The sequence below is a fragment of the Hetaerina americana genome, unplaced genomic scaffold, assembly GCF_022747635.1.
Source record: "Hetaerina americana unplaced genomic scaffold, ioHetAmer1.1.p SCAF_5, whole genome shotgun sequence".
NCBI lineage: Eukaryota > Metazoa > Arthropoda > Insecta > Odonata > Calopterygidae > Hetaerina > Hetaerina americana.
The window spans coordinates 69338531-69350642 of NW_027287095.1; positions in this window are offsets into that span (position 1 = coordinate 69338531).

A 12112-nucleotide genomic window follows, 5' to 3' on the forward strand; every position below is an offset into this window, starting at 1 on the left:
CCATTTGCCTCGGAATATATCTGTTTAATATTAATCCGCTTTATCCGTTCAATATGTAAGAATGTGTATATATATATATATATATATATATATATATATATATATATATATATATATAATATATATATAACACTTAGCACTAGTGGACACAGACAAAAACACAGAAACACACAAAAAAGAGACTCACTATTTTTCGAATTTTCGGTGGTCGTTGCCACCTTTATCAAGGAAGAGAGGGACAGAACTGCAACTGAACTCCAGTTCTGTCCCTCTCTTCCTTGATAAAGGTGGCAACGACCACCGAAAATTCGAAAAATAGTGAGTCTCTTTTTTGTGTGTTTCTGTGTTTTTGTCTGTGTCCACTAGTGCTAAGTGTCATACATTATTATTCACGTCCGTGAGACTTTCAAAAAGTGTTATATATCAAGTAAGCACTAGCGAACACAAACAGAAACATACAAAAAAGTAAAGAGGAACGTTTTCTTTTTGTGTGTTTCTATGTTGGACTACTGGATATTCCTGGTAAGGCATAGCCGACACAGGGAAAGGAACCCTAACCTATATAACTATATCTTGTTTACGTGTTTACTACGAAAAATTTTCAAATTTTCAAATCAACTACTACCGTATATTTGGTAACGGCAACAGTTAATAGGGAGAAATATGCTCAAGTACTATCTTATTAACCCAACATATTTTTATATGAGTCAATTTAATATGAAGATTTTAATTATAGAGAAAGAATACTTCGACACATACCGTGTGCTGAATGTACAGTTTTGCGAGAATATGATCTTTACAATTAGATTGAACGGGTAGTTTTAAAAGTCTAATTAGGAGAGAGCACTATTGGGTCTATTCACAAGGTGAAGTTATCATGGAATGTAAACGTAATACGAACAACCCTATTTGAATACTCTGAAGCATTCTTTTATTATATATATATCATTTATTATTGAAAACATTGTCGCTGTTTATCCAATAGCCAACCAAAAGTACTCTGATTGTTTATTCTCTGCGATTTTATATCCACTCGAATCTCGTATGGTAAAATATTGCTTATCTAGAGAAATGGTATTCAAGTAAGAGATTAAATTAACTGCTAACCTCTCATACTATAACAAGACTTTGAAAGACTACCTATTAGCATGCACTTTAAACACACGCTTTATAGTTCTGATCCAGCGTGTAATAAGAATCTATATCTTATTATTTTACTGTTAGCTCTTTGAACTACCTATACTATCAGATCTTGTCGTTAAGAAGAATTAAAAATATTATGGTAAAATTAATGGTTTACACGCAGATTGATATTTTGGCCGTGCATATGGTTATCGCTATTTCGCCATGGCTGCAGATATGGTATTCGGTCGGCTCTTAAGGCATAGGATATATTTAAAGAATATAAAGATAATTTTTTGCACACTGAAGTATTGAAATAAGGGTTGTTAACTCATGCAATTCTAAATTAAATAAATAGTCTTGATTAATATGTTTTCTTGTCATCTTTAATGTATAATATAACATATTAAATTCATTTATTATTTGATGAAATTAGCATTCACCTTGTTTATGGGAATTAAATTTCCCTCCTAATCACCTTTATCCTCTAACATCTTCCGTGGTTTATTCGCCGTCCTTTAAGTCCGTAACTTCCACTAGGCAGACGAGTTCCCATAGTGTGATTTGAATTTAGCCCCGTGTTGGTTGTGCCGAGGCTCGACGGCCTCTTCATTTAATGTTGCCCGCGGGACTCTGTCGCACCTCCTCAAGCACCAAAACACAAATACGACGGAAGAAACGGAGACGTAGCGGCAGGCATTCACTGGTATATCAGGAAGTTTAATGTGTAAGTGCGGCATGGGCAACGTTTGACTTTAACTGTAAAGCTCTTCAGGGAGGTTTTTAATTGAAATGCATCCGGCGTCCGTTGAAAGGATCGAAAAGGCTTAGTACCGACTCGTGCATTAGGAAGAATTAAAACATCCGCAGCTGCATCTCTTGCTCGAAAGACGTTCCAGCCATAACTCACCGTTGCGGAAAAGACAAATTTTTATTTCCCCCACGGGAAGTATTATTTTTTTCCTGCGCCCCATGGGTGGGTATTTTTCCTATCATTTGTATGCTCCCATCAAAAGGTGACCCGTCAGTGGCCGATCGATATCTTGGATGAGGAGAGGGAGAGAGAGAGGTTTCTTGGAGGGGAAGACGATCGTCTGTGTTGAGCGAATGCCTTTCCACTTACCTGAATAAAGTTGGTTCAATAAATTACTTGTCGAAAGAGATGGATAGCCGAGAATTCATGGGGAGACTCCTTCGGAGGAGAAATGGGGATAGGACGCAGGGAGTTGGCGGCATACCGAGGGTAAGAAGGGCGGGGTGAGGAGGGACCTGCAAGCTCCCTCAAGGCACATAACAATTGCTGCGTAGGGGAAAATAATTATTATTCATCAACCTCATTGGTTATAAAAGCGCTTCATTCGTTGACCAATGGCTAAATCTTAATTTATAATGTATAAGAATGGCAAAAAATTAAGTTTGCAAAAAATGCTGTAAAGTGAGAACGTCGGTAAAACAATTTCCGACTGTCCATGTAGACATTACTGAGCCGTCACTTTGTATTTTAGTTTCAATTGCGATCTTTGATACTTAACTTTTTCCAATTTCTGAAATTAAAACTAAAATTTGTAGATTTAGAAAGCTTCAGATTAAATTCTTGAAAAAGATCTATTTAAGGAATTTTCGAATGGAAATTCCACATGATCCAGATTTTAAGCATCCACGAAACATTCTGATAGCTGTAGCATGAAGACTTCAGAAAAAATAATTAAACTATTGAAAAAGTCTTCATAAAATTTCGCGTGCATTTATCATATAATCTATTATATAATATTTATTAGTGCTTTGACTTCGAATGTTAGCTAGGTACGTGCACCAAATAGCGAATAATAAAATCATACATTCGGTATTCGGAATACGGATTTCTTTATAATATTAAAAACTTAGGGATAAAATAAAAATCGCTGATATATCGATTTTAGTCTTCGTTGAAATTTGACATATCGCGTTTCTACGAGCATAAAAAGAAATTTCTCGATGATATAAGAGATACTTTATTGAAGTAAACATTTTTTTCACCCTTGGCTATAATTAAATAGGCATTCCCTCGGACGTTTTTCTCGCTACGCATGAACAATCCGAAGGATTCCTGTTGTTGGGTGTTCGTGAATGTTTCAATCCTCGTCGCTAACGCGTAATAGATGAAAAAAACGTATATAACGCAATAAGCGTGCGCGCGCGTAAATTTTTCCGGAATATAGCTGTCGAAGGACGAGATAAACACGACGAAATTCTCCATAACACGAACGAAACGAGAAGCGCTCTTGGTTGGTTTTTCATTGAAAAATTCTCTCCTTAGATACTCAATGGAGATTACCTTTGTATTAATTACACCGACGCACCGAATTTTATGGCTTAATTTTTAGTCGTCAAAGCGATAAAGGAATTTGGTTCTCGAAAACCGACTCTTGCCTTGTGAATTGAGCAATGAAAAGTCCCGAAATTTATTTTAGTAACAGAGCTATAATGTCCCGTGAGCAACAACAATCAATTTGGAGCCATTAAGGGCAATACCAAATAAAAAAAAAGCCACCAGTGAGCATCAAAGCCTTTTTCACACCGTCTGTCCTGGGGCTTTTGTAATTATTCCACTCTTGGTGGAAGAAAAAATTACGAGTTTTTAATTCGTGTTTCCGCTCGAATTAACATCACATTGCACCTGGGCGAGTCAAAGCGCGCATTCAGGTGATAGAGACGCTTATATACGTATACGTGGAATATTTTTCAGCTCCCATTCATGATGTTTCTACTCCCCTCCCCCCTTCCCTGCCACCTTTCTTATTATTCTCCAGCGCACCCAACCTACCTTCAGACCGGGCCTAAGGAGATTGGATCCATCAGCAAGCAATGCGAACGGGATTTTTCCTCTTTTTATTGTTATTATTATTATTATATTGCTAATCACCATAATTTCAATTAGTCGTCCATTTCAAAATATGGCTCAAACAACGGCAAGGACGTTCGCGCGAAATACCATTAAAGAAGATCGGAGTTCCGGAAATTCAATTTGAACCTAAACACGCGCAGTGATGAATAAAGGAACGAATGAAATGGGATGTGGAAAAAAAAAACGGATCGGGGCATCGAGAGGAAATTTTGAAGACTGTTTTGGAGATGGAGGGTCGGATGAGGAAAAAAGAGACGAATAGTGAATTAGTTCCAAAGTATGAAGAAATGGACAAAGAAGGGGAGAATAAAAAAGCTTTCAGGGGATAACGATAATCGAATTACTATCCTCGGCCGAGGAAGGGTGTAAGGTAATAAAATCAATCTTCTTATTTTTTCTATTGGATGGGAAAGCAATGGGAGAATTAAATATAATATATTTATAAACCATTCCCCAGTGGGAAGCATAAACTAGCACTTCTAGGAAGAAAAACCTAACCTTCAAGAGCGCACGCTTCCAAGGCTAATCTTCTCTTAAGCTTTCAACAAATTTTTGAGATAGCCATCCAAAGATTGTTAACCTTTGCCCATGGCGCGCTTTTATTCCTGGGTAATTAATTATACTGCTAATTAAGCTATTCACACCATTATATTACCCTCATTTGGGGTGGATGTATTACTAAGTGACTTCCGATTGACGCTCCGAGAATTATTACCATAAAATAATTTAAATTTGCACGTAAAAGGATGTAATATTTCCCACAACCAAAACGGATTTAACTCGAACGACGAGCGTTTATCCCTACGCAACTTATTCGACGCGTGAATTTTTAAAGTATACTCTCTCTGCATAAATCGTCGGTGGCACGCCTCTTGCGTAAAGGATAAAACGAATTAGTAGTTTACCACGCTTAAAGATTCTAAGTGTTCTACTGTCTCGCACTAGAACGAAATAGAGTGAGCAGTTAGCATGGTCTTAAACATAGGAACAGAAAACATGAGCAAATAAAATGCTTATGTTAGTTTTATTTACTTTTTGCTGCAAAGGGTTGTGCTTGAGATGAAATCAAATCAAAGCCCTTTGACTGCACTGCTGGAGGGATAAGGCGAGCGTTGGTCATTTCCGGTCTCCGCCAACGCAAATATTCTCCCGAATATTTTGAAAAGCCTTGGGCGATATCCGTCGTCATGATGTAGTAACTATACACAAATAGTGCAATCAAATTAAATAGCTCTCTCTCTCTCTCTCAATGGGAAAAGCTTTTAGTGATAAGATTTGGCATCAGCATAGATGGATTGAATCGAGGGTAGCCAGGCCTCGTAAAGGCCGGGTTTTTTTTAAGTAGACCAAAGCGGAAAGAAGGATAATAAGCCCAAGCATTTCTCTCGTCCTCGGCGCAAATCGTCGACTTTCACCATCGCGAAGCGCCCGCCATTCACTACCCAGGCACATTGATTGCGTGCTTAGCCCGAGATGTTTCAGATGGCGTCTCTGAGCAGTGGGAAACGTGAGAAAATGAACCCAGGGAATGAATGAAGCAACGACTTTATGCTTTTTTCTTCATTTTTGTTTTAGAACCCCCCGTCCAGTCCAGGGCGGAGGGTGAAGTGGGCAAGGGGTGGGGTCAGCGGGGAAGCGGAGGGCGGTGGGGAGGGAAGGCGGGTGCTGGAGTGGGTGAGAGAGGGGGAGGGGTGTGTGGAGAGAGAAGGAGGGGAGGTATTGGGAGGGGGAGGTTTTGCGAACAGGTGCGCCTCATCGCGACAGGGTTCGTGTGTGACCTCAAGGGGTTGAGCGGGGGAGAAGGGAGGGGACGGGTCGTGGAGGAGGAGGAGAGACTGGCTGAGAAGAGAAAGAGGGAGAGAGGTGTGGTGGTGGGAGATGAGAGGCGTGGAGGGAAGGGTGGGATGCGAGGTCGGGAGGGAATGGGGGAAAGAATGGGAGGCTATGTGGAAATACGGGAGGCTCTTAAAAAAGATAAAGGCGGTGAATAAAAAAAACTGGTTGAAGTAGCTCCGAGGTGAATTTCTCACTCTCCTCCCACCCCCCACCCCGCCGTGGGTCCACTCAAAGAGATAACCTTTCGCTGTTACCCTTCCCCCCTCCGGTATCCTCTGCCCCTCCCTCCCTGGACGTCCATCGCCCCACCGCCCACAGTTCAAACAACCCACAAAACTTGTACACGTGCGAACAATCTTTCTATGCTCCCTCCATTCGTCTCTACGCTTCTCGACCGTTTCCTCCTAAATTCACTTTGCTTAGCCTGTCCACGGAATAATACTAATAGCAGCCCTCGGCCCTCATTAAAGTCATCCATCCCCATCCTCCCAGTCTGTTGATACCTCTAATCGAATGAGGGATCCTTATGACTTCCACCATTATGTGGAATGACGCAATAAAATTATTCAGGCCGTTCAAAAATGTATTATGAGCCCTACAGGTGTTAGCGCACGATAATTTATATTGCAGTTATGTACCACTGAAAAAACATAACAGATCAGAAACATATGATCCCATTTTACAGCATCTATCACAATTAATAGAACAATCATTCATTAGACTAAGGCGAGTGAACTTGTTTAAATAATTCGAGTATATCAGTTTTATCCTTATACAAGCATTGATGTCTCCATACTCCTTCCTCCCTCTCACTACCAACATCCGCTTTCGAAGTCTGCAACTAGGTCTATTGAATTTCGGTCGAGAAGTGTGAGCTAGTCGTCAAGAAAGGAGAGCAATCGTCGATCTCTCAAAATTAAGCAGGCAGCTTTCACGCCGGACCTTAAGGCATAATTCTGGCATTTCTAAATTGCCTGTTATTCACGATGAGTTTGCTACTAGCCAGCTTACTCTAAATCTCACTAATTTCAATCATAAAACGAACTATTCACTTTAACTGCGAGCGAAATGGTTTCATTTAGGGAAATATTAATGGAAAGCGAATGATTATCCGAGTTTATGACCTTTAAGTTTAAACTTAAATGGCCATAGGGACAGACATTTGCTGGTAAAAAAAAAACATTCGGATACTAAACTTCACGAGGTAGATGACTCCATCTCAAGTAGAAGGCGAAGTTGTTCGAATTATGCACCGAATTGTGTCGTTTCCACAGCTACAAAATTAAAACAAAATGTTGAATGAAATGCAAAGCAACTTTCTCAACGTTAAATAAAGTAAAAAATTCAAAAACACATGCTTCAAATTATAAAAAATCTACTCTTATTGGATTCGTGAAAAAGTTATTCAATGTGTTCATAGACAAGTGGTTTCGTACATGAGCTTATATATATATAATCATATACATGCATGAACTAATAGTTGTTCAAGTAATGCTGGCCCTCAAACCTCCCTAAGTACGCCCTTTCGGTGACTTACGGTGTTCTGTGAAGATGTAAATGTAGATGCCCACGGGAACCTTCAAGTCCAACGCCATACATAGAACTCGGTTAAATTCAGACTAGGTCTCAAATAATGCAAATATTTCATTATTTTGAATCCCTCAATAACATCTCATGCTAATGAAAATGAAAGTAAATAGCTAATGAGGAAATTATCACAGGAAAAATACACCCTTAAACTCATTCCTTTCTAGGAAGCCTTATCAATTGTAAATTCTACCTATCCTCGCATAGAAACAACAGGAGCAAAATTAATGTGAAAAATACTTGTCATCATGATTACAATTTAAAGCGACAAATTTTTAACGAACAACAAATCAAAACAATTCCATTTTCCTAGCGTGCCCTTCATACTAAGCGCTTATTGCATAACTTCGGTGGATACCGATATCTAAACGGAATGCAACACTGTTAATCAGCAAGCGTAACATATTTTCCGTTTTGGTTTATGTATTGCACACATTTCATAAATTACGCACACAGGTTACTGATGAACATTGCTCGACGTAGCTTTTGATTCTAAATTGATAATGGTGCTCCTTTTTTCTCGTCTACTCACTTCCCAATGTCGATATGTAGACGTAATTTCGATGTTCAGTCAACATCGAAATGCGGCGCTGTCAGCGTGACACCGGAGCCCAGTCCCACGTCGGCCGAAGCCCATTCAACTCGTTCCGACAGCTCGTATTCCGTCCGCCACTCATCGCATCCGTGTTCCTTATCTCTAATCAAAGGACTTCCCCGTAATCCCTCCTCCCCGAAACTCTCCCCGCCCACTTAATCCTCTTTCCTCAATGTACACACTCCATTCTTCGTCAACACTTTCTTTCAGTTATTCTGCTCCATAGACTCGTCACTTCTCATCGCTCTCTTCCACCTAATATCCGTCAATCGGTCCCTTCACTGTTTGCTCCCATCCATTGCCGCACTCCTTCCTCCCCCACGACCACCCCATCCATCTCACCCGCCAGCCGTGCTCCGGGCGCATGAAAAGAAGAAGTGGAAGAATGTACCAACCGTGCTGAAAACAACTTGAGACGCTGTACGATTAAATCTGCTCCTCCACTTGCCGGATGGATTCGGCGAATGACTGATGCGTCCAATTTATCTGTGCGCGAGAGATTTTCTGGAAGTACGTCGATTAGATGATTAACGAAGTGATATAATTGGTATTCTCTGAAGCCCACTGTTGATCCTGTATTGATCGTGTAAAAATAAAACTTGAACGATTCTTCCGAGTTTTCTTCGTTTTACGATGACCCTATGATTTATAACCGTCGAAACGTAAAAATTTCCTTTTTATCTTTTGTTTATGTTTAATACCATTTTTAGTATACTAGTGTGTGTGAATATATATATATTATATTTATATATTATATTTATATTTATTTATTTTAAATGCTCTAAACAATCTTTTTAAAATCATGAAAATTTTTTTCTTGGACATTCCCACCTGTCGCTTCCAACGCGTTTCTCCGTTACCTTGTTCATGACCCTCCCATATCCTCTCTATTCTCCATTTTCTTTCCCACCACTCATATTCATGATTTCCTCCCCCTAAATGCCACCCTTCCGCTCCTCATGCCAACACGGAACGATCCCTCTCCACTCTTCCTCCCCATCCACCCCTCCCCTTCCCGCAGAACCTTTCATCCCCCGTCCCTCCGCGCAACCTCCTCTCTCTCGGTTTTACTCTCGTCCCGCCCCCGTGTGGACAGGCGGGCGCACGGAGGCCGCGGAGAAGAGAGGGAGGGTGAAAGACAAGGGTCATGTTAGAGTGGAGTATGCGGTAACTCAAGCGACACCATAAACTAGCCGGGAGGGGCGAGATGGGGTGGGGGGCGAGAAATGGTGAGAAGGTGCCCCCGGGAGTTAAGGGGGTGGGAGGAAGGCGATGCGGGGGCAAAGGAGTTGAGGAGGGGGGGAGTTGGTTAGGAGAAGTGGGAAGAGTCGTCGAGGGCGAGGAATGCCGGTGAGGGATCCGGGGGAATGGGGGAGCAGGGAATCACGGGGCAAAAAATTAGAATGTATTTAAGTAGGATAGGTGGTGTGGGTCGGAATCGGGAAAGGGTTTATGCCGCGCCTGGTTGAGGGGAGGGATTCAGGATTGGCACGCTGAGGGGAGGGGGGCTGCGGGGGTTGGCAGAATTTGCGTGGGTGGGAATGGAAGGACGGAAAGTGGGGTGGAAGGGGCGGTGGGAGGATAAGATATAACGAAGTGGATGGAGGGTGGGCGAAAAATGGAAAGGGGGAAGAATAGAAGGGGGTAGCGGTGGGTGTGATTGGCCTGGCAGTCAAGCGGTGGTGCGGTTGGTAAGAGGAGAGGGGTGAATAAAACTTCTTCCCCTTCCTCCTCCGCGAGCCATCCATCTCCTCCCGCCCCGCGAGGTGTTCGCCACTGCTTACCTTCCCTCCCAATCCGAAGGAATCGTGGAGTCTTCGCTGCTCTTTTAAACATCGATACCAAACACATTGTAGGGCATGCGTGTTTACGAGAAACCGTGCTGAGGGAAGAGGATTGGAGGAGAGAGAGAGAAAGAGAGAAACACATAAAAGGCGCACAGTGGATGGTGACGCGAGAAAGCATTCCTCAGTAAGATCAAGAAAATCACAAAACGGTCAAGTTACCCTGCGACACAGAATATATATTCATAGCAACAAACTGTATTGGTAGGTCAGACTAATCCGGAGAAGTGACAGCACTCCTAATGAGAGACTTCAGCATCGAAAGATTTAAGGGCACCTTATTACCGCACACAATTTACGGCGTGACCTAGGATGGATTAATATGCTCCAGTCTTTATTTTCGGAAGTTTTTCATCCCAGAGAAAATAAGAAATATTGTGAATGTCATTTAATGAATTAATACGACCTCATTATCGACGTATAGTCACCTAACACTTTAATCTATTATGTCTCCTGAAGATGAAGTGTAACACCAAGCCGGTGTCTATAATGATTACGAGGTGAAATTCACAAATTAGGTATTTTTTTTACTTAAATCATGATCGAAACTATGGCTAATTGCATTCAGATACTTCAATTGCCCTCTGCTATGTCTATTAACGGCACATAACTCTTACCGATAACATATCACGTGAACCTTATTCACTTATAAAGTTTGGTATTCTTAAAGCCACCCCTTCTCCGAGAGAGAACGGCCGGGGGGGCAAAGAAAAGTCCTACGCCTGCTCCCTCCCGACAACTCCACTCACCAAAGATTCTCTCAACCGAAAAAATTGGTGCGGTGGGTGATCGAGGGCGGAAGTGGATCGCTGGGATGTGCGCTTGAAAATACATGCTACTTCTGTCTAACCCTGAAGAAATCTGTGCCTTTAAAAATATTCATTTTGTGCCTCTCTTTCTAGGATTTTATTTCCTAGCTAAATAAAGCAGGGCATCATCATAAATGAAACAGAGGAAAGGAAAATATTATGGACAATGTAACACAAACTATCCTCGTTAGGTTGCATTACGTCGTGCAGCGAAAAATAAATCGATTATTGACTAATTAAATGACGAATACAATGTATCTTTCCACTGTCTTTTATTCACGTGCAACCAGTTTCAACGCCCAATCGTCATCATCAGGTACCTTTCTCCATTTAATTAAAATGAATTTCCACAAAGTTGAGCCGGAAACAATTGAGGATTATTGACTGTTTGTCCACGACACTTGTTCAAGTTTCAGTTTATGATCCAAAATATTGCTATATCATTATTTAATTTTAAGGCATTGGCCTCTTTCGCAATGAATAGTGTGACCATTAGTGTGACGTAAGAGGTGGAAGGTGGTGACACGCTTTTTTTTCTTTTTTGCTGTTTTGACATGCTTCATTTATTCATCAAAGATACCAATTATTAAAATTTAGAATGTACTTCCAAAGAGGGCTCACTAAACTTAAACCTTCACATGAAATAATAAATTTAAAGACATGACCCAAAATTACGATAACATTCAAAAACCTATTGCTATCGATATCATTTTAATAAACAATATAGATACAGCAACATCCAGTTGAGTTCAATCGAATATGATTTCAAGCCACCATAGCTGCATTTATAAAGGTGCTTCGGACCATCGAAAGTACACCCTTTCCTTCATTAAGGCTTCGGGGATTTTATGGAGTTTCGCCCTCGACGGACTGCTTGCCCAGAATAAAATTAATGGTGGGCGTGGTGGCTTTATGAAAACGCATATCAATAAATAAAAAGCACTTTGTAAAATCCTGTGTCATTGTAACCTCTTGATGATGAAACGCTAGCAACGAAACCGGTCGGGTTATTCTGTTTAATAGCGTGGAATATTACAAAGTGCTTTTTAATTAATTGCCTACTCCACTAGCGAGCCCACGAATTGGTGCTAGGGTGGAAGTTAGTGCCTGTGCACGGGGGGGAAGGGGTGTTAAAGATATGGGGTGACGGGTAGTGGGGTGGGGAGGCCGTAGAGGTTGGAAGCGATTGGAGGTGTGGGGAGGAAGGGGAGAAGTGGGAGGGGGTAGAATGGAGTTTGGAGGGATGCGTGGAGTGGACCGCGTGTGGAGGAGCAAAAAATAAGATCCGGGAGTGGCTTGACGCACTCCGCGTTTGGGTTCTGTGAAGCAGACGGGTTATCTATCTCTCTCTCTCCTCCCATCGCCTTGCAGGCGATCGTTAAATTTGCAGAGGTAGCGTCTGCGAGGGGTAATCGTTTACGTTGGGCTTAATGAT